The sequence below is a fragment of the Fukomys damarensis genome, unplaced genomic scaffold, assembly GCF_012274545.1.
Source record: "Fukomys damarensis isolate Sample0158 unplaced genomic scaffold, DMR_v1.0_HiC HiC_scaffold_28, whole genome shotgun sequence".
NCBI classification, from domain to species: domain Eukaryota; kingdom Metazoa; phylum Chordata; class Mammalia; order Rodentia; family Bathyergidae; genus Fukomys; species Fukomys damarensis.
This window is the reverse complement of record NW_022900940.1, coordinates 3,480,221-3,502,665: the sequence shown is the minus strand read 5'-3', so window position 1 is coordinate 3,502,665 and position 22,445 is coordinate 3,480,221. Positions and strand designations below refer to the sequence as shown.

Here is a 22,445-nt window from a genome sequence, read left to right as displayed (position 1 = left end):
AAAAATAAAAAAATTAACATTTCTAGACCAATATGGCTGTCCATTTCTGTACAATGCCAACTCAACACAGTAAATTGGGATGACTTTTTCCAAAGTTGGCAGCACCATTACAGTTTCCCAAAATTCAATTTATATATATATAATATATATATCTATATATAATATATATATATCTTTATATAAAAAGACTAATAATAGCAGTATATTATGCATCGATAGCAGCAACAGCTTTTCCAGGTTCTGCAGTCATCTGAACAAAATTATAGACATTCAGCACATTCCATTAAAAAACACAATACAAAACAAAAACTAAAGAAAAGAATAATGTCCAGAAAACAGCAAAGTTCTGTTGCTGTTGTGGTACCTGGCACCATTTTTTCTATTAGCATCTTAATCATCATCTGGAACAAGAACATTCTAGAGTAATATCATTAAATGTAGCTCTGATAAAGCATGGTCCCTACTATGTATCATAAAGCAGGTACAAGATATTTTACGTTCACAGAGGTATGATACAGTACCGTCCTAGTTCAATAATACTAGAATTAGTTTTGGTTTGAAATTTACTTTGTCTGCAAATAAGATTGCTACCCCTGCTACTTTTTTCCTTCTTAAAATAAATTACTCATGAACATATACTGTTAAATATTTTGTAGGGGAAAATTATGATGTTGTTTTCCCAGCCTGGCATTGGTTTGTTTATTTGTTTGTGTTTAGTGTTTATCCAGCCCAGGCTGACCTCCATTCTATCGTCCTTTTGCCTCAGCCTCCCAAGTGCTGGCGTGATTAATACGCGTCCCCACAGCCGCTTTGTTTTCCCAATTTTTGTAAAGTGAACAGGCAACTGTGTTTTCTCCTTCAACAAATGCTGACCGAGTAGCCTCTTTCACAAAATGCATGCTGCAAACTGGGGGCACAGTGATTAGAAAGAAGATGTATCCCTGAAGGCAGATGTTAAATAATGATGTATATTGTTACTTAATTACAATTATGAATGGTGCTCTGAGAGAAAAGTACAGAGAGCCAGAAGAACAAATACACTCATGCCGAGGGTTAGGGAGCCTGCAGCTATTTCAGCTCTGCACCTCTACTGATTTAAACTTGATGGCTTGACAGCAGTAGTATTTTTATTATGTAGATCAGGAAGCAAAGGAAAGAGGAGAGATGGAGTTATTGGCCTGTGCTGAAGTCATTAACAAAACCTCTAAGCCTGGCCTTGAACTCCAGGTGGTCCCCATTCCAGAGTGGACCTGAGGCATCTCTCTGAGGGGAAATGGCTTTTCTTGTAGGTGTGTGCCCATCAGCTGGGCTGCTAGCCAGGCACTTTCCCAGCACTGATGCTTGGAAGAGGGAAGCAACCAGGACGAGGAGAGGACCAGTTTGCTGGGGAACAGGAAAATAGCCAAACAAGGGGAGGGGTGGGTGGGAGCTGGCCAGGAAGGGCCTGACAGGCTTAGGGGGTGATGGCTGCTTTCTGATCGAGTTAGCTCAGCGCTGGCCCCACTGTGTTCCCTCGTCCAGAAGGCCCTGCATCTGTGCTATGTGAAGACGTGGGGTGCTCTCTGGAGACCCCCCGGTTAGTTCAGATCGGCTTCATGTCGTGCATAAGGTGTGATTGAAATACACAGTGAATGTTTCACTTTTTTAAAATGTATTACAATAAAAGACACTGCACTCCCTTGGTCTACTCCCCTCACTCTGGACACACTCAGCCCACCCTTCCTCTCCCTTTCTGAAACTGTTTCGGAAGTTCTCTTCTGTGAGTGTCTTTACGAGGTGTGATAAAAATTATGATGGATGCCACACAAGGGAATGGCAGGCTTGTGAAAACATTACAGTGCTTCTCATCCGCCTCACCCCCGGATCTGGCGCCCTGTGACTTCTGGCTCTTTGCCAAAGCCAAAATGACCGTGAAAGGTATTTTGAATCGATGCTGGGCATCGAGGTAGCCAACACAGCCCAGCTACAGAGTCATGAAAGAAAACTTCCAGACTGCTTAAGAAAGTGGCAAGAACAATGAGCTAAACGTGTTCAAAGAAAGGGGGAGTGTTTTCAGGGGGAGGAATGGCAATGTGTCTTTCACTGTAATATACTTTTTCAGGGGTGGGTCCTGGGGATTGAACTCGGGACCTTGCGCCTGTGAGGCAGGCAGCAGAACCACTGAGCTAAATCTCTGGCCTTGTAATATATTCTTTTGAATTTAAATTCTGACTTCGTGAAGCCAGGCGTCGTGGTGCATGCTTGCAATCCCAGCACTCAGGAGGCAGAGGCAGGAGGATTGCTGTGAGTTCGAGGCCAGCCTGGGCTACATAGTGAGTTCCAGGTCAGTCTCGACTTCATAGTGAGACTCTGTCTCAAAAAAAACCAAAATCAATCAATCAATCAATGAATCCTGACTGTATTTTTCACCACTGGCCTGGGAGGTTTTATCTGCTTCATCTACCTGTCTCACGGAAGTCTCTCCTAAGCCAAATTGTGCTATGCACACCCTTTTGGAAGCCTGCAGAACTGTATCTTCTGGACAGGTTATGTGGCTACACTGTTCTGCAACAAGTTGGAGAGTTAATGATCACAGCTAACAGCAAATGACGGGGTCTGGATGTCACAGGGGGCAACTGTATAGGTAGATAAGGAAAGGGCAGCAGAAATCAGCTGTGGGCCAGTCTGAAGAGCGGCAGAAATTTGATGATTTGATGAAAGAACTGGCATAAGGTGGCCTGGAATGTGATTTCAGGAGATCATACCTGGGTCTGAAGGAGGGCTGAGTTAGGCTGGGAGAGAGTCAAGGTATACACCAGGGGCCTATCGGCTTGGGTAAGATTTAGGAGAGAAAACAGGAGCAGGAGAGGAACCATTATTGTTTCCAGTAATTAAGAATGGCAAAGAATGAGATTATGAGGTAATAGGTCTATGAGAGTAAACATCTAGAAGTAAAATTATAATTGAGAGGAGATATTGTGGCCAATCCTATCCCAAGGACAAGTCCCAGAAGTACTAATATAAGAAGACTTAGGATATCAGTGGCTGTTGTAGTGTGAAATGGCTCACAATACCCTGTGTGAGGATGAGAGGGTAAACAATTAGGTTGGCTTATCTGACTCAGGACTGGATGATGGTGAAGGATCCTGGGCAATATTTAAATTTAGAGCAGGGCTTTGAGTGCATTGTCTCCTGGAGTCAAAGTCTATGAAGTTTTCTGGATAGACCTGTTTTACTTTAGAGTGGTGGTAGCTGAACTTTAGTTAAGACAAAGGGTGGAGTGTCGTTCCAGAAAACGGCCTTTTATATTTACTGGGAGGGTTCTTTAAGTGCAAGGGATCAGTCAGGTAAATGTGAAAATGTCTTGAGAATCTTTGTGTAAAGGGATAGAAAAGAATGTATCCTTGAGGTCTAGAACAGAAAAGTAAGTGGCATCAGGTCAGATGGAGGACAGGAGGGTATAGGGTTTGGAACAATAGGATGCATGGGAACAACAGCTGAATTAATGATCCTAAGGTCCTGAACTAATCGGTATGTCCCATTGGGTTTTTTTACTGCTAAAATGGGAGTGTTAAAGGGAGAGTTGGAATGTCTCAGGAGTCCCTTTTGTAAGAGATCATGTATTATGGGAGTTAGTCCGTTTTAGGCTAGAGCAGGGGAGGGGGTATTGTGCCAAGCTAGGGAATTGTGAGGGATTTTGAAGGAGAATTCTGACAGGGGGACATTTGGCCACTGAGGGTGAATGAATATCCCATATTTGGGGATTTATGAGAGAGGGGCTGATTGGCCAGGTCAGATGGGAAGATGGAGATTGGAGGGCTTGGGATAATACCAGGCAGAAGGAAGCTGTTGGAGTGTTGGAAGGGCTCGGCATAGAAAAATGAATGGATGTTCCAATTTGAGATAAAATATCGCAGCCTAACAAAGGGACTGGGCAGGATGGGAGAACTAGGAATGAATGAAGAAATGGAAAATTGCCAATTGTGTATGACAGTAAGGGAGTCTGGAGAGGGTACTGTAGTTGGCCTTCTCTCCCAACAATAGAAGTCTGAGAAAGGGAGGTAGGCCCCCAGTATTCTCGTAATGTAGAGAAGCTGGCACCAGTATCCAATAAGAAAGAAATGGTCCTACCTGCCACAGTTAAGGTTACCCTGGGCTCCTGGGTGGTGATCCGCATGTGTGTCAGGTGTGTCAGGGCCTCTTCATAGTCCCTCAGTTGTCACTAGACCTATCAGGCCCGCGGGTTGGGGAGCTGTGGGGCTGACGATCAAATGACGGTTGGACACCAAGGGACAGTCTATACCCCAATGTCCCCTCTGGTGACATTTGGGACAGGGCTTAGTTGGCACCTTGGGATTAGGACAGTCCTTTGTCCAGTGGCCTTCCTGATTACACCTGTAACAGGGGCCTGGTGGTTGGGAGCCCTTTTGTAGGGTTTTTCTTCCCTGTGGCGCAGGTGGACTGGTCGAATTAAGAGCCTGTGCTAATAATTGATATTTTTTTGTAGCTTTAAGGTCATCTCGGCCATGATAGGCTTTGAATGCTGTTGCCAGGATCTCTGCCGGAGGGGTCATGGGCCCCCAATCAAGCTTTTTTAGTTTAAGTCTAATGTCGGGGTAGCTCTGAGAAAAGAAATGCATCATAATTAATCTCTGGCCATCCACAGACTCAGGGTCTAGTTTGGTATGTTGACAGAGGCCGTCAGTCAGCCTTTGTAAAAAGGTGGATGGATTTTCATTTTTATCCTGTATGATCTCATTAAGCTTTTCATAATTAATGGACTTCATGGTGGCTCTGTGGAGCCCATGAAGGAGACAATTAATGTACCTGTTTCGAGCTTCAATTCCCACCTCTGTGTTGTAGTCCCATTCTGGGTCCTGATCAGGGACTGCAGCAGTACCTGACAGGTGGTGATTGTTGGTTAAATGTTCTTGGTCTTCATGTGTACCAGCCTGATCCAGCACTCTTCTATTTTCCTCGGGAGTTAAGGCATTGGTTAAAACTACAAAAAGATCATGATAAGTTAGTTGATAAGACTGAGTCAAAAGTTGAAATTGTTTTATAAAGGTAATTGGATTGGCTGTAAAAGAACCAAGCCTAGCCTGGATGAGAGCTAATTCAGACATAGGAAAAGAAGTATGAACGCAGACAATTCCTTCAGCTCTGGCTATTTCACGCGAGGGTGCCATCGTGTGGCCCTTGTGTGTCTTGGATCGGGTGAGAGGTGGAGCATAGGGGGGGTGGTCGGTGAGTCAGAAGAAATGGGAGGGGTAGGAGATTCCGGAGGAGGGGAGGAGTCGGATGGTGTAGGAGGGGAGGGTGAGTGGGTTTTTTGCTGTCCAGTATGGGGGAGGGTCATCTGCCGGGTCTGGTTGAGTGGAGGAGTCAGAAGGAGAGGGGTTGGGGGTGGAAAGACCTTGGGTCAGCAGAAGTATTGGAGCAGTTTTGGCGGCAGAACAGAGAGAGGGCTGACTAGCAAGATAGGAAAAGCCTTGGAAATATGGGATCTCTGACCATTTTCCTTGTCACTCACATAAGTTGTAAAGGTCTCTAATTAGACCCGATTCAAAGGAGCCGTTAGGCGGCCAGACGTTTTGATTGTCTAACTGATATTGGGGCCAAATTTGGGTGGACAAGCGAATTAGTCGCTTAGGTTTTAGATCGAGACCCTCTAAATTCCGGAGTAAGCATCCCAAAAGAGAGTCGACGGGTATAGAGGAACCAGAGCCCATGACCACCAGGACAGGAGGTTATCAGAAGACCAGACATCTCCGAGAGTTCTGATAAAACTCCTCTTTTTCTAGACCCGGTCTAGAAAGCTGAAATTCGGTCTCCTGCGAAGGCATCCCTTACTCAAGATAGGAATTTATGAGAACTAAGTCCCGGACTTAGTTCAGTTGAGTCCCGGACTCAATGGAGGCAAACCCGGTTTGCCAAAACTGAGGGACAGAGAACCTGGGCCCCGGCCTTGTCCCGGATGTGGTCCTTGTGGGTGGTCTGGAGTCTGGGGTCCTCGTTACCCTGAAGACTCCTCGAAAGGGGAAAACTTACCCAGAAGGAGGATCGGGAGATTGGTGAGTTGGTGGTGGCTATAAAGATGGCGACAAGGAGAATGGCCACGGACGTCGGGCAGAGGCTGAGTAGGGGTGCCCTGGAATCTGGGTTTCGGGCCCCAGGCGTTTGGCCTGTGGACCTAGCAATCCCAGATCCTGCTTCTGACACCAATGAAAGGGGGTTCGCGTGCCCTTTCGGGTGTCCCTTCCCAATTAGGCCACTCACGCACCGAGAGGTCCGGCAGGAGATCTTTATTGTAGGGAGGTGAGCAGGAGGCAGGAAGGCAGAGAGAGAGAGAGAGAGAGAGAGAGAGGAGGAAGAAGAAGCAGAAGGAGAGAGAAAACAAAGAAAGGAGGATCCTTTTATCAGTTTTGGGGTGGGCTATTCCTTATTTATGAGGAGTGAGTTACTTTTAACCTATCACAGGCCAGATTGCTTTTATGGGCCCAGTCCTGCAGACACAGATTTCAACTTTGCTGGACCACTGTGGCCTTGCGGGGGAGGGAAACCAGAGATAAGGGCATGAGGTCATTTTAGGAGCCAAGATGTACCAGGAGAATGCAGCCTGTGAGGCGGCGTCACAGCATACTTTAACATGATCAATTCCCTAACACTGCCGATCCCTGCACAAGGTTCCCTTCCTATTGGGGACACTGCCTGTTTTACATCTGGAAGAGCTATTCTGAGTTAATGATGGATCTGACCAGAAAACTTGGATTTTACATTAAGTTTCATTTCCTAGGCCAACAGTTAGGAGAATGCAGCCTGTGAGGCGGCGTCACAGCATACTTTAACATGATCAATTCCCTAACACTGCCGATCCCTGCACAAGGTTCCCTTCCTATTGGGGACACTGCCTGTTTTACATCTGGAAGAGCTATTCTGAGTTAATGATGGATCTGACCAGAAAACTTGGATTTTACATTAAGTTTCATTTCCTAGGCCAACAGTTAAATTTCACAGGACTAACAAAAGAAAAAGAAAAAGAAAATGAAACCAAATAGAAAAAGCACCAAGGACCTTCACCCTGGGCTAAAGCAGGTTACAGATTTACCAGCCTCCGGAGATAGCTCACCAGCTCGCCAGCCCACACCCTGAGCTGTCACACAGGCACAGACAGTGAGGTCGAAAAAGGAAGTGAGAGGGTGCTTCTTGGCATCTTAGCCCAAAGAAGTTTGGAAGAAAGGAGTAATTTGTTGCTTGTTTAATTCCCATACAGCCTTATAAAGTTGTCACATACTTTTTGACATTTGAAAGCATTTATTTTCTTTAAACAGCTTACTGGAGATACAACTGACCTACCTTGTGGTTCACCCTGTTAAAGTGAATAATCCCTGGTTCTTAGTTTTTATGTCCGCACTTCACGATAGAGGATCAGAACAAATGCCTGCAGTGGCTTCTCTTTTATTTTTTGCCTCACTCCGTCCAGTTGCCCTGTATGCTAACCAGAGTCTCCCCTGTGAGTGTCCCCAGACCCTCTCCCACAGCCCCTCTGAGCTTTCCAGAGTCTCACCGTGCCGTGACTTCAGTGGTGGCCTAGGACTCCAGCATGCCCCCAGAGTGACCCAGGAGGCTTACGGGATCACAGGCTGCAGGGCGCCACTCCGACTTTCTAATGACCTCCAGGTAATGCTGCTGCGGTCCAAAGCCTGCCCTTGGAGTGCTGCTGCCCTGTTGGCCCTCTGATCTTGCCTCCTGCCTCTCACGCTTAGTGACCAGGCTCCAGCTGCATTTGCTGCCATTTTTTCCTTAAACTGTACATACTCAGCAGGCCACTTTACTCCCAAGAGCAGTGAGAATTGGTTCTGGAAGGGCAAAGAAAAAAAATTCTTGTGCTATTACAGTAGTCCATGGCCCTTCAAAGCTTAATTCTACCCAAAAGATAGAAAGATATTGGTGCTATTCTAATTTCAGGGGGGAAAATGTGGGGGTGGTCTAGAAAGTTGCTTAAGAGTACAATAATGGGGAAGAAGTCCTACAGTGTCTCAAAGCAAGCTCATTCCTGCCTCAGTGCCTTTGCACTCTTCGACCCTCAGTCCGGAATGTCCTCTTCTCACTTCTTCCCAAGGCTCATCCCTCACTCCCCTCGCAGATTAAATATTACCTCGAGTGGCCCTTCCCTGGCACTCTGTCTAAAGTACCAGCTCTCCTACATCGCACCGCCCTGTCCCTGTTTGCGTGACCTGACACCGTCTTGCACATCGGTTGGCTTTCTCTGTCGGCTTTTGTCTCCCTCACTAGCACAAGGGAGTACACGTGTAGCAGGGGAGTGTTTGGACCCGTGTGTGTCGCTGTGGAAGCCCCAGAGTCTATGGGGAAGTCCAGGACACAAGACGAGCTGCTGAACAGCTCATGGATAGACGTGGAAAGACGCTAACAGCAAAGCTGTTAAAGCAGCAGAGCTGAGATTGGAACCCCGGGGCTCGTTGTCTGAAGGCGCCTGCGGGAGAACGAGTCGCAGTTCACTGAAGTTTGTGCTCAACCCGAAACGTCTGACAGGCAGGGCGAAGGGGCGGCGCTTTTCCGAAAAGTCTTCCAAATTATTTCATCCCAGTCCCGCTCCTTTATTTTCTCCCATCACTTATCACAACTACGAATACAGGGGACGGAGTAGGAAACACCCACAATTTGAAGTGAGGAATGCTGGATGCTGAGGTTTACAGTTTTATAGCCTCTCCCCATTTTATAAATGAGGAAACGGGGTCTCAGAAAGCTGAATTCAGTGCCGGCTATGGTTTAGATTTATTGTTCCCTGAAAGTCTCATGCATTCGGCGGTGGGGCTTTTGGAAGGTGATGGCCCTGGTAGCACTGTACCCAGCAGCTCAAGGTGCGATCATCGGAGGCCTGGAGGGTGGACCTTCTTCCCTTGTCTCTCTGTTTCCTGGCTGCAATGCCTCTCTGCCAAGCCTTCCTATCTTGGAGCCAACTACGGACTGAAATCTCTCAAAACAATTCAAATAAACCGCTCCTCCTTTAAGTTGTGAGTGATGAATATTTTCTCCCAGAGAGGAGAAAAGTGACTACGTCCCCGATCACAAAACAGCCGCCAAAGAGGATGTGAAGCCAGCCTGTTACTTCTCCACGGCCTCTCCTGGAGACCCACACACCTGATCATGGTTCCATTATGTCGAGTGTCAATCATAGACCACACCCAGCACATTCGAGAACATTTCTGTTCTCTGAGCGGACCCTTGGTCGTGGATAAGGATTTGCTCTTTTTCACCCTTGCATCTGTCCTCTCTTGGGAAAGTGGGAAGGTTATTTAAAGTGACATATGGCGTGATCCAGAAATCAAATATGAATGAACTCTGGCCGCTTCAACTATGGCGTGAGACTTAGCCCTGAGACACTCACTCTCCTGCCATACCTACGCAGTCTTTCTTCCTGAAAAGCCCGGCACAAAGCAGGTACTCAAAGAAGATCCATTCGCTGAAAGAGAACAAAACAGAAGAATGAATGAACTCAGCATAGTGGAACATGCTCTCAATTTAGTGAAAATTGGGTATTTAATAATCAGCCTAAAGAAATGATAAAAACATAAAGTAGAATTGGAAATTATGGTCAATCTCTAATTTTAAAAAATGTGTTTCAGCAAAAGACACATTGCCCTGAACCCACTTGAGAATACTCCGTCTCCCACACTCGTCCCATGGTCCTGACTACTCTCTGGAGCAGCTCTGAAGTTCTCTTTCATGAGTGTCTTTAATCGCCCTGTCCTTGCTGCTACCATGTCCTGAGCCAACTCAAAATGTTTACCCTTCCTTGTCATTTTGACTTTGGAGAAGAGCAGAAGCCACACGGTACCATAAGTAGGTGGATGAGCTCCCAGCCGAACGTGCTCCTGAGCCCCCTTTCCATCAGGTGACACTCCGCAGCAGCATTCACTGTAGTTGCATCACACCTCATAAAGACACTCACACAGGAGGGCTTCTAGAACTGCTTCAGAAAGTAGCCGGAACAAAGGAGTAAGTGTTTTCGAAGAGAAGGTGAGTATTTCGAGAGGGGTCAATGACAGTGTGTCTTACTGTAATGGATTTTTAATTTTAACATTTACTGTATATTTGGATCACAGCTCATAGAAAAAGGCCCAGTTACAGGGGGAAAATACTCTTGGTTGCCCCAATGGACTGTTGGTTCATAACCCTATTGTCCCTGCAGTGGGAGAGACATATGTGAATTTCCTTTGCCACTGAGCAGAACTCACATTGGCTGAGACACAGAGACACAGCCATGGAACAAAACTGAGAGTTCTACAAATATTTCTAATTATCTCCCAAAATATTCATGGAAATCTGGGAATAATGGGACTTGTCTGACCTTCCAAGCCCATCTTTTCTTTTTCTACCTTTTGTCCTATCATAGGAACCGCTTTTCTTCAAACAAATCACTTTTCTGTGATAGAACTCTTCCCTGCTCCAGCGCATGAAGCCCTCCAGGACTCTAACAGTGTGACAGTACTTAGAATAATAATTCCCAAGCCAAAAGTACCAGGACTTTTTTTTCCCCCTTGGGCTGTTGTAAAATTCTCCAAATTTTTAAAAAGTGCATTCATTTTCATCAACTTCAGTGAAATAAAAGGCTTTGGCTGGCACGCTGAGCCAACGAGGCCACCAGAACCCTAAGATAGAGACGGCACGTTCCCCAGCGCCCCCCAGATTAGAAGGGCTGTGTTCACTTTGCAGTCACACTTCCCATCGTGGAAGCCTTCCTGCTGTCAAAGGCACAAAAGGAAGCTTTGTGCGTGGAGCCAGCTTACGAGGTGAGATTGAAAAATATGATAATTAAACCTTTTCTTTATTATAGAAAAAGACACAATGTCATTAATTCCTCTCAAAATACTCACCCTCTCTTCAAACACACTTAGCCCATTGTGCTGGCCACTTTCTGAAGCAGTTCCGAAAGGCCTATCTTGTGACTGTTTCTAATTGTTGTGTCCTGGCTGCCTCCATGTCCTGAATTAATTCAAAATCTTTACCTTTCATGGCCATATTCACTGTACATTTGACCACACCTCATATATCACGGTGTGTTTTAACTGTACTGTTCCGTGAATGCTCCTGGAAGGGCCAGGAGACCGACCGATCGTCTGGGCATGCAGACCGAGGGATTTCCCAGCTGGAGGTCTCTGCGCTGCCTAGCTGTGTGACCTTAGAGAAGTTCCACCCCTGCTATGGGCCTCAGAGGCCACACTTGAAAAATGGGAGCATAACCTGCTGTCAATCTCGAAAGAAGAAACAGGTTGAAAGTAGCTCGAAAGTTTAGGTACTCCAGGCAAGCAAGGTGAGATGGGACATGCGGGCCAGTTTAAATGTGACCAGGCCACTTGCTCCTTTCTCTTCTGCAGGGTTCAAGGGTAGAGCAGAACTACTCAGCTCCTACCCAGCACCCAAACGTGACCTTTGGAAGTGCCCACCCTCAAGGAGACTGTAGCGATCGCTTAGTTAGCAGTTAGTTAGTTAGTTAGCAGTAGCTGCTGTTTAGGAACAGCTCATAATACCCTAGGCAAAATTATCCCCATTTTACAGCAGCTCCTTAGAGAGGTACCTGGCTTGTCCAAAGTCACCAAGCAGCTGAGACAGGGCCAGGATCAGACATCAGGCTGTCTGGACACCTGGGGGCTCTCTCCACCCTGGAGGACTGAGAGCCAGCTCTAGTTTAGATTATCCTCTGCCTGAATGTGATCAGATACCCGAATTCCGGAATCCGGTGACTTCCTGAGGAGTTTGCATGACCTGCTGTCCAGGCCGCTCTTACCAGAAGCACCAGTGCTTGCTTCTGTGACCCAGCTCCACTTTCCCCTCCCTTCCAAAACACCGCGCCACAGAAGCGAGTGTCAGAAACACCGCTGAGGTGGGCCACAGGGGAAAACATTTGGTTCCCTGGATATGGCCCGGGGCTGGGTGAGATTTCCTCGCCCAAGAAGTCCTTCTGGTGGGGGCAGAACGGAACTGAGAATAGAATAGAGCAGGAACCAAAGTGGGGAGAAACTTGCAGACAGAGCATAATGCTACTTGATCATTTCTGCTTGTGAATGAAAAAGCTGTAAACAGTTTCCACAGAGGATTTGAGGTCACAGCAGCCTCTGTTAGCAGGAAAAGGATTGCAGAAGGATGATGGCAGCAACACAGCTGGGGTGAATCTGGTGATTCAGCAGCAGAGGAATCCAGCATCTCATTGTACATCTTGAAAATATACATAATTGTGTGTGTGTGTGTGTGTGTGTGTGTGTGTGTGTGTGTGGTGCTGGGGGTTGAACCCAGGGCCTTTGTTACTGAGCTACATCCCCAGCCCCCTTTTTAATTTTCATTTTTTATTTTGAGACAGAATCTCACTAAGTTGTTAAATTGTCCAGTCTAGGCTCGAACTTGTGATGTTCTTGCCTTCCCAGAGTGAGTGATGGGATTACAGGCACCACCCCAAATGGCTAGAATGCATTTTTTTTTAATATAGGCAAAGGAGTTACTGAGTCATCCATGGGACTTGATCTGTAGAAATGGGTAGAAAACTCAGAAGTGAAGCAGGAAATAGAAATAAAAGGTAAATTTGTTCATGCCTTCATTTTGCATATATTACCAGCATCCGCAATGAGCTGGCATCACTTTAGGGTGTAGGAAAACTCCCATAAATGAGCTATACCCTTGTAGAGAAATCTATATTCTGATGGGAAAGGATTGGGAAAGGCAGATAGTGTGGCATTTGGTATGAGAATTAGTGTCCTTGGTCAGGAGAGCCTATCTGTGGATTTATCCACAAGTACAAAGATGTAAGATAATGATCCATCCCATTTTTGTGTTGATTTCTTTTGCCAAGCTCCATTCCTGGCATGCATGAGCATAGATTCTGATTTTTTTTTTTTTTTTTTTTTTTTTTTTTTTTTTTTGGTACCAGGGATTGAACTTAGGTCCTTGCACTGTGAGGCAGGTGGCAGAACTACTGAGCTACATCCCCAGCCTCAAGATTCTGATTTTAAACATGTCCAAAAGTAAGTCCTCCCAGAGTTAAGAGAGCCAGGCTGTGAACACAGCTCTGTCTAGTGCTGAGGATGCTGAGCGTTCATCTCTTTTTACATGATCTGCATATGGCCTCAGCACCTTGAAAGAGCTCTGAACATCACTTTCCCCAGATGTCCTCCTGACCTTGATCTTCACGTGTGACACACTGCAGGAGTTTCACAACCAGCTTTCTGGGACAAGGATGCTGGTTTGTAGCATGTGCCAATTTTTGTAGTTTAAATTCTCTTACCTTCACTGGTTGGCTGAGTTGGGATAAAATGAGCAGTAGCACCTTGTTTCCCACTCAGCAGAAATGAATACGCTCAAGAAGAAAGATAACAGTAAGAAATATAATAGTAGTAGTAATTAATAATCACTACTACTACTAATAGACTGGAAAGGGAGGAGTTTTAGCTCTACCACGTTTGTTTTTAATGCATGTATTTTTAAACTAAGTTTAGACATGCACTTTGATTTTCAATATCGGTTATGTCTGACATTCTGCAACTTGGCCTGCAGAAAGGACAAGGATTTTCAGGTCTAATTTTAGAAGCCTCCAGAATTTTTTTTTTTTTTTTTTTTTTTTTTTTGTACCAGGGATCGAACTCAGAACCTTGCGCTTGGGAGGCAGGTGATGGCACCACTGAGCTAAATCCTCAGCCTTGACAGGAATATTTTATTTGTAGTGGTACAAGAAGTCCTAGATGTGAAGAATTTTCTGGAAGGACCGTAGGCTAAGCAAAATAAATCAGACAGAAAGTTAAATATCACATGGTTTCTCTTATATGAGAAGCCTGAAATATCAATAATTTAAAGAGCAAAATGAAAGATAAATTATAGGAAACCAGGAGGTAGACCTTTTATAGATGGGGAGGGGATCTAGGGATCTAGGGATCAATGGAGAGGGGAGGGAGGCCAGAGAAGGAGAAGTGAAAATGACTAAGATGCGAGATGTATATGTACCTGTCTGAGTTACTTTTCCTGTTGCTGAAACAAAATACTCAACACCCAAAATGAAAAGGGGGAAGGGTTTCTTTTGACTCACAGTTTGGGAGGTTTCAGTCCATAGTTGGCTGACTCCAAGCAGGGTAGCATGGCAGAGGGGACACGGTTCATGGCTGAAGAAGGCAGCAAAGCAACAAAGTAGCAAGTGGCAAGCAACCACAGCTGCCTTCTTTCTGTCCCTTAGGATAGGTAGCGCTCACACCTAACATGAGCCTTGCCATTATCCACTCCCAGAACTGTACCAAACTAATCAGTGGACTAATTTAGTAATCACACACCCTTGACCCCAGCATCACACACTTCATCTTGACATTACACATTCTAGATCCACCTCTGAAACTATGACCACATGAGACTTTAAGGGCACATCTAGACAGAAGCCATCACAGTACCAACTCCCTACAGTGCATGTAATCACCATGTAAAAAGAACATAAGCTAATTGTTTTAAAGAGGATTTTCTAGAAACTGCATGGTGGCTCACATCTGTAATCCCAGCTACTTGAAACACTGAGGCTTAAAGGTTGAAAGTTCAAGTTCAACTTGGACAACATAGTGAGGCCTTATCTCAAAAAAAGTTTTGTTTTTTTCCTAGTTGTGGATATAGCTCATGGTAGAGCTTTTGTCTAGCATGTGCAACACCCTGGATTCCTTCCCAAGCACCTCAAAAAAACCAGGGAAAGGAAGAAGAATTTTTCTGTATATTCCAAATGTGTTTTTCTGTTTTCACAGTTTGGTAATGCTTTTCTAAATCCCCTTCTCAAATAGTACATTTCTACCAACTGGTTATAGACAGGCTAGGACTTTGGACCCAGCACATCCCATTGTTGTCAACTATAAACTTCCAATTCAATTTTCACCCTCTGCTTTCATGTGGATCACCAAGAACAGAGACTTTGTGAAGCGTAAATCAGAGATTCAAACAGAATTAATGAGGAAAGGTAGGGAAAACTGACAATAATCGTGTCCCCAAAAATTAGTGTAAAGTTGATCCAGGTTTTCTGATTAAGATTTGTTAACTTTTAAGTTTCCACAGCAATGTGTGTGATCTATGCTGGCTGATAGTCAGGATTTCTGAATGTGTCAGGGAGTTGGTAAGCAGGACACAGAATATCTTTAAATTTGACTATGGCAATTGATTTTAGAAATTCCTTCCCCTGACCATCCCATGTCTTTACTTTTAAGTTTTTAAAAGATGCAGTACTTCTGTTCCTTCTTGTATGCTGCTTTTCACAGGAAAAGAGAAAACAGGCAGTTGGCAAAGCAAAAATTTCCAGACCACAGGGTATCTGCTACTTACTTAATCACCAAAGCCAAAATTTCCATTTTCTCCAAGTTGACCAAAGAACTTCATTTCTCATTAAACTGAGCTGATGATAAAGATGAAAACCTCCTCCCTGTAAACACACACACGCACGCGCACACACATGCACACACAATTTCTCCCTCAGCTTTTCTTGGTTACACTTCTGGGTCTTTTCCTGTTTATACTATATTTGTGCCTCTGTTATTTTGTTTTCTGTGTTTTGGTTTTTGGGTTTTTGGGATTTTTTTTAGGCTCATTGATACTGTACCATGATGTCTAAAAATAGAAGCCAACAACTGGTTTTCCATAAAGAGGATTTTTTTTTTCTGGAGGAAAAAAAGCAAAAATATTCTGCATGACTTTAAAAATAAACATTTGACAGTCTGCCATCAGTACCCACTGTAAATTGCTAAATGAAAAAGTACAGTTAGAATATTTATAAAGAGAATCTTGGTTTAACTACCAGTCCTTCCAGGAAGGAATGTCTTCACCTTTTTGCCTCTCCTGGTGTCCAGTGAGTCCCTTGTTGAGCTGAGCTCAACGGGATTACTGGTCAGACCTCAGGCAAGTTATTCTCAACTTCCTAGAGGCTCAGATTCCTCAGTGTAAAGCAAAAGATGAAAATAACCTATTTCACAGGGTGGTGATGAGAGCTCAGTGGATAAAATGCATGCAGACACACATGACACAAAGCCATCGGCATGTACTTGTTTTCCTTTTGGGTTGGGGAGAACGAAGGTGGCCTGGCCCAAGGCACACCCTGGTCCTAATTTGACAAGAAGCAAGTGGGCATCATCTCTGTTCCCCAACTTGGGGGCACATGGATGGGCAGATCTGCTTGGGGGTTCTGAGTTAGTCTGTGGATTATCACTGGGAAATCAGGATGGAATTAAACCCTGACTATTGTTTCCAGGGTTTATCTGGTAGGTGATTTTTTTTTTTTTGTCTTTTCAAGCAAATGATTAAGTTTATTAACATGGTTAAGTGTTTTGTTTTTTTCTTTTCTTTTTTTAAAACATGGCAGGGCTTTGACCTCAAATGCTCATCAGGTCTGTTACTTTTATAAACTTGCAGCTGGACAACCCTGGAACTTTTTTTTTTTTGGTACCGGGGATCGAACTCGGGTCCTTGTGCTTGTGAGGCAGGTGGTGGAACCACTGAGCTAAATCCCTGGCCCTGAAGCTTTGAAGATGTCTCTTTACTCACCAATTAAGGTCCAACATAGACAGTTCCATGCTTTTCTTCACAGCTCCTCAAGAGTCTTTGCAAATAGCTTTTGTTTTACGCCCATAATCCTTATTATACCAACTCTACAGAATGTCAAGATCTCATCTCCTGGTAGGATGATTTTCAACTTAAATGTGACAGTCGGCTTGGCATCTTAATAATCCAGAAGAAACTTTTTCACAGGAAAAATAACCATTTAATCAAGTTAACCATTTATGGTAAACAGAATCATACTCAGCACCTTGCAAATCATCTTCACCATCAGTGGGACTCACTGCGCGAGGATAAGGGTGAAGTGGGGAATGTGTATCGGGCACTTCGTGCAGACCCTAGCCCTGAGCTATGCTCTGTAACTAGGGTAGTGCTGCTGATACAGTTATCATTGCTGCTTTTGAGGCAGCCTTTAGGTTCAACCTGCTTTAATACAAGAGATGAAGCTGCACAAGAGGGAATGGGAGTGTGGTTTTGTGAGAATGTGCTTAGCATGCACGAGGCCTTGGGTTCAAACCCCAGTATCAAAGGAAAAGTTTAAAAAGTTAAATGAGATTTATTCTTATCCTCCCCATTTCACAGGGCCAGATTGAGAAAGATGTCATGATGTTCAGGCCATATTCTCACGTATAAATGGCAGGGTTGGGATGCAAACCCAAGGTTTCTGACTCTGAATCCTGGACACATCTCATGGACACCAGCATGGTGACTCCTGACGGCCTTCAGCTCTGTACATAATAAGTTGTTTGTTTTTTTCTCCTTTGGACCAGGCTTTTCTTTTCACCAGCCTTATGAGATCAGGCTATTATAATTCAATAAGGGCTATTCTTTTATCAGAACGTTCTCCAAGGAAAGATCTGTCTGAAGCTGGATAGAATTGCTTACTAGGTTGATACCAGAGCCATGGAAATGGCTCTCCAGTGCCTAGCCAGGCTTTCTTGTTCACTTTCCTCCATCTCTGCCAGGCAAAAAGGAGTTTGCTGTTGAATGCTTGTGTCCCCAAAACAGGGTTAGCTCCAATCCATTGGGAGCCACTTGCCAAGAGCTATGACCAGTAAAAGTTTTTTCCAGCAGTATCCTTATTTCTTCTACTTTCTGTGTGAGGAAAAGTGATATTTCAGTTCCATTGCCAGTTCAGAGCTCTTATTATTTTTGAAAATATCTTACTTATTTAATGCTTATAGTTTCACTTCTTCTACGGTAGTTGTTCTCAAAGTGGGTGTTTTTAATCCTGCAGGGGACATCTGGCTGGCAATTGTTGGAGATCTATTTGATGTCACAGTGTGTCCTGGGATCTAGGCAATAGCAGTCAGAGAGGCTGCTTAGGACTTTAGAGGGTATAGAATAGCAAAGAATTATCCAGTTGCAAGTATCTGTAGTGTTCAGGCTGGGGATTCTAGGACAAGTTCCAGAGACAGAGGCCTGTCCATCACATCTGCTGATCTAGTACCAAGAACACTGCTTTCATGTAGAAAGTGCTCAGTCAGTATTGGTTGAGTGAATGACTGAGCACGTGGTTCAGAGCCTGGCCCCGCTGAATGAATTGCTTTATTTACTGGGCTACAGCTTAAGCCCAGATTAACATGGAGTCAGGCTCAGGAGGACAGGTAACGAACAAATAGCATCCTATACCCACTGGGTTCAAATAAACATGCTGAGCCAAGGAAGCAGCCCACCAGAGGGGGCTTAGTCCCACCCCGACTGCTCAGTGAAACCACTGACAAGCCCAAACACTGATCTTAGGAGCTGTCTGCCTTTCTTTAGGGCAGCGGCAGGAAATGTTTTTCTGAGGCTGCGTCCTGAGGTTGGCCAGAACCAGCCCGGGGTGGCCTGGGTGAGTCTAGATGAGCTTTGCTTGAATAGTATTATACTTTGCCATGGAGATGCTGCAGAGTGATCAAAACAAACAGTGAACGTTTGAAGTTAAAATATCTGCTACTTTTGTAGATGGGGAGGGGAGGAGGGGGTGAAGGGAGGGCAGGGGTAAGGGGATAAAATGAGAATCAAGACCTGTCTTATGGAGGTACAAGATCCCAACCATGAATGTAACTGTACTGTATCCCTAAAATGTACCAATAAACTCAATTAAAGCTGAAAAAAATCTACTACAGTAAAAAATATAATGCCATCAGTCCCCTTCAAAATACTCCCACTTGTGCTGGGGATTTAGCTCAGTGGTCCCGCCACCTGCCTTGCAAGCGCAAGGACCCATGTTCGATCCCCAGTACCAAAACGACAAAAACAAAAGACAAAAGCCCTCCCCCTCACTTTGAACACACATATCCTGTTGCTCTTGCCACTTTCTGAAACAGTTCTGGAAGTGCTCTTTCCTAAGTGCCTACAAGATAATGATAAAGAAATAACAGTGAATATTCCTGCCGAGTGCCATCTAACAGGAAGGTATGCTCACGAAAACAGAGTATGTTCTCTTCCACCGTTTTCACTGTATCTGGCGCCATGGAACTTCTGGTTCTTGCCCCAAGTCCAAATGACCATGAAAGGTAAATGTTTTTAATCGATTCAGTTCATCCAGACAGCACAAGTAAAGATGCTCACGAATGAGGACTCCCAGAACTGCTTGATAACGTGGCAAGAATGACGGACTAGGGGCTGGGGATTTAGCTCAGTGGTTCTGCTGCCTGCCTTACAAGCACAAGGACCAGAGTTCAATCCCCGGTACAAAAAAAAAAAAAAATGATGGAGTAAGTGTGTTCGACGTGAAGAGGAATAACTTAAAGGAGCCTGATGGCAATGTGTACTTACTGTAGTAACTTTTAAAAATTCTGTATTCACCATATTTTTTATCACACTTCCTACATGTGGTGCACAAGGTAGGCGGGGTTTGATATATAAGACGTATTACGTGGAAGATACGCGGTACCAGAAGTCATGTGATAAAGCCTGGAGAGCATGCATTCTGGGGTCAGTACACTGTGGTTTACATCTGGCCCTGCCTCTTCCTAGCTCTGTGGGGTGAGGTCAGCCAATTCCCTTAATTGAGCCTCAGTTTCCTCATCCACAAAATAAAACCAGAAGTTGAACCCCATTTGCACGGTTGGAAGGAAAGTTCATTTCAGTGACTCACGTAAGTACAAGAAAGGACTTGGGATCGTACCAGGTGCATGGCTGGCAGCCATTATTTTTGTTACCGTTTCTCTCATAGCAGAGGACTCAGTGACTCGGTTTCTCTTTGGAAAACTGACTTCTCACTCCTTCTCCACCCACCCATTTTCCTTCCTTTCTTTGTCTCCTCTGTGGTCAGCCTTTCTCCTTCTCTCTCTTGTCTCTGTTTCCTTCTCAAGGGAAGCTGTGAAGTTACTGGGTGGGGGGCAGGCAGCATCTTGAAGAACTGGAGGGAGTCGCAGCTGACTGTCCGGAGCCATGTGTGTCAGCCCAGGCCCTTCCCTGGGGGAAGTGTCAATAGCTCATCCTCAGTCTCCACCCAGAGATGGTATAAAGGGCCCATTCAGCTGGGGTTGACATCATTCGGGTGAAACATAAAACTCCATCCACTCAATAGATCCCAAAGTAAAGGTGTCTGAGATGCATCGTGCCTCTCTCTGGCTCCTCCAGAATGTCTCCTCTGATGAGAAGTTTAATAGCTCACCTTCGCTGGGGATTTGGCTCAGTGGTTCGGCCGCCTACCTCACAAGCGCAAGGAACTGAGTGCCATCCCCAGTACCGAAAATAAATAAATAGCTCACCTGGTTTTCTGGGTGGAAAGCTTGTTTCTTATGTGCAAGTTTTTTCTGGGCTGAGGTTTGGGAGTTGTTTGGGACAGCGTTGCTTTGGATTCTGCTGTCTTTTTAGTCATTTGGGATGGTATTACCATGTGAAATGTGTCTGGATTCTGAACAGTGAAGGGGTTCCTTCTTTTTGTTAGACTCTTCTTCTCCCCATCCATGAATCCTTGGGATAGAGTGGAGAGAAAAAAAAAAAACTCATCAAGGCCTTCTGTCCTAGGGAATTTACATTCCCGTGGGGCAAAACAAGCAGACAAACAAGCACTAAAGCAGAAATATAAATTCTGTAAGAAACAGAGAAGCATTTGTGACTGCGAGTGTCAGGTGAGGACAGGGTCAGTGCGCTTGAGATAGTGACACAACTTCTAACCACAAAAATGTGAAAGAACCCAATGTGCCTCTGGACATTCCAGACAGAGGGTGCAGCGCATGAGTAGGCCCCAAATGGGCTTCAGGCTTCATCGTGAGGAAGATGAGGAGGCCGGTGTGACTGCTGTTTTAGAGGCAGAACGGCCAAGATCGATGAGCTGTGGTCCAAAAATATAATGAGTATTTAAATTCAAAATATTAACCCCCCCACAATAATCCCACCCTTTGAACATATTTATCCTGTCATTCTTGCTCTGTTCTGAAGCAGTTCTGGAGGTTTTCTTTCATGACAGTCTAACTGTGGCCGTTTCCGTGTCCTGAATTGTTTGGAAACATTTACCGTTCATGCTCATTTTGACCTTCAGAAAGGTCAAAAAGCCACTTGGTGCCAGATACGATGAATGAGGACACATCATGATGGCTTTAAAAGCCTGCCTTTCCATTGGATGGCCTTGGTGGAAGCAGTCACTGATTTCTGCCTTCACTGAAGTTTTTGTTTTGTTTTGTTGTTTTGTACCAGGGATCGAACTCAGGTCCTTACCCTTGCAAGGCAGGTGGAGGAATCACTGAGCTAAATCCCCGGTCCAGTCACTGTATTTTGTAATCCCATCTCATAAAGACACTCCCGAAAGAGGAATTCCAGACCTGCTGCAGAAAGGGGTAAGAAGGGGATGAGTGGCAAGGCTTCTTTTGCTGTAATCCATTTTCTAAATTTTGATCGCCCCTTGGAAATGAAATGAGAGAGGTCAGATTTTTATCAGAGTGACGGTCAGAGTGTGCTTCCCTGAACACTCACTTGCTCCAGGAGAAGGGATCAGATGACGAGTGGGGGATGTGACTGCTGTCAAGGCAGCACGCCCCAGCACGCGGTGGTCAGGTCATCTTGGGGCTCCCCAGGAAGCGGGGAGCCGGGCTACAAAGCTGGCTCTGTACTCACTCATGGAACTTAGAGGTTGGAGAGGGGAGATCCCCTCTGCAGAAATCCGGACGAGTCGTTTTTATGAGGCAGCACTTCTAGTGCTAAGCTTTAGGAAATGTCGCGAGATAGGAGGTGGAGGACACAAAGCTTGTTGCTTCCTTCCCAAACTTTCACAGTTCTGTGTTCCAAAGCAAAGCTAACGTTGGCTGGGGATTGGCTCTTTTTCTGAGTTCTTATTTCCTGCTTTTTCACGTGAGCCTGGTTCTAAGGAATGGGCTGGTGTCACCCTGTCTGGAAATGGCCCTCGGTTTCTTCCCGATCCTCTCTCCTCTCTCACCTCCTAAGTGAAGTCATGAGATTGCGGGCAGGGGCAGGATGGGGCGTGTCCTCCTACAGGCTTGAACCCTACTTTGGGGCTGCTGCAGCTGGGCGCCCTGTGAACTAAAAGTCAGGCCTGTAGTTGCTCTCACTTCCCTGTAGATCTTCCTCATTGCGGCGCTGACCAACTGACAAAGTCTCAGCACCAGCCTTCCGCCCTGGCGCGGTGAGGACGACTCATCAGCTGGGGAGCAAACGCAGGGCAGCGGCAGACTGAGGTGGGAATTCGGATCGGACATCGCAGTGCTAACCTCTGAATGCCTGGGTTTGCATGGGGTGGAGAGCGGGTATCAAGCATGCAGGCAATGTTTTAAGGCCGTGCTGCTATTAGCTGCCCTTGGGTGGGAAATCGGTTCTGAAGCTATACCCCTAGTCTCAGTGGGGTTCAAAAGTGATTCTGTATTTAGGGTTAATCCTAGTGCTCCAGGTACAGGTCACATAAATAAAACCCCAGTTGTTGAAATCAGAAGATATAGCATTAG

At 45.3% G+C, this 22,445-nt stretch overlaps 1 protein-coding gene across 4 annotated transcripts in view; it reads left to right on the top strand.

Annotated features, from left to right (window-relative positions):
* Frmd4b (FERM domain containing 4B) overlaps positions 1-22,445 on the top strand; it is a 229,964-nt gene that overhangs the window by 75,921 nt on the left and 131,598 nt on the right. The window contains exon 1 of one of the 4 annotated variants that reach the window (XM_010635986.2): positions 22,100-22,181. The exons of the other annotated variants lie outside the window; for them this stretch is intronic. The gene's annotated coding sequence lies outside the window, so the exon portion shown is untranslated. Of the gene's footprint in view, positions 1-22,099; positions 22,182-22,445 lie in introns of those variants that run through there. 4 annotated transcript variants of the gene reach the window in all.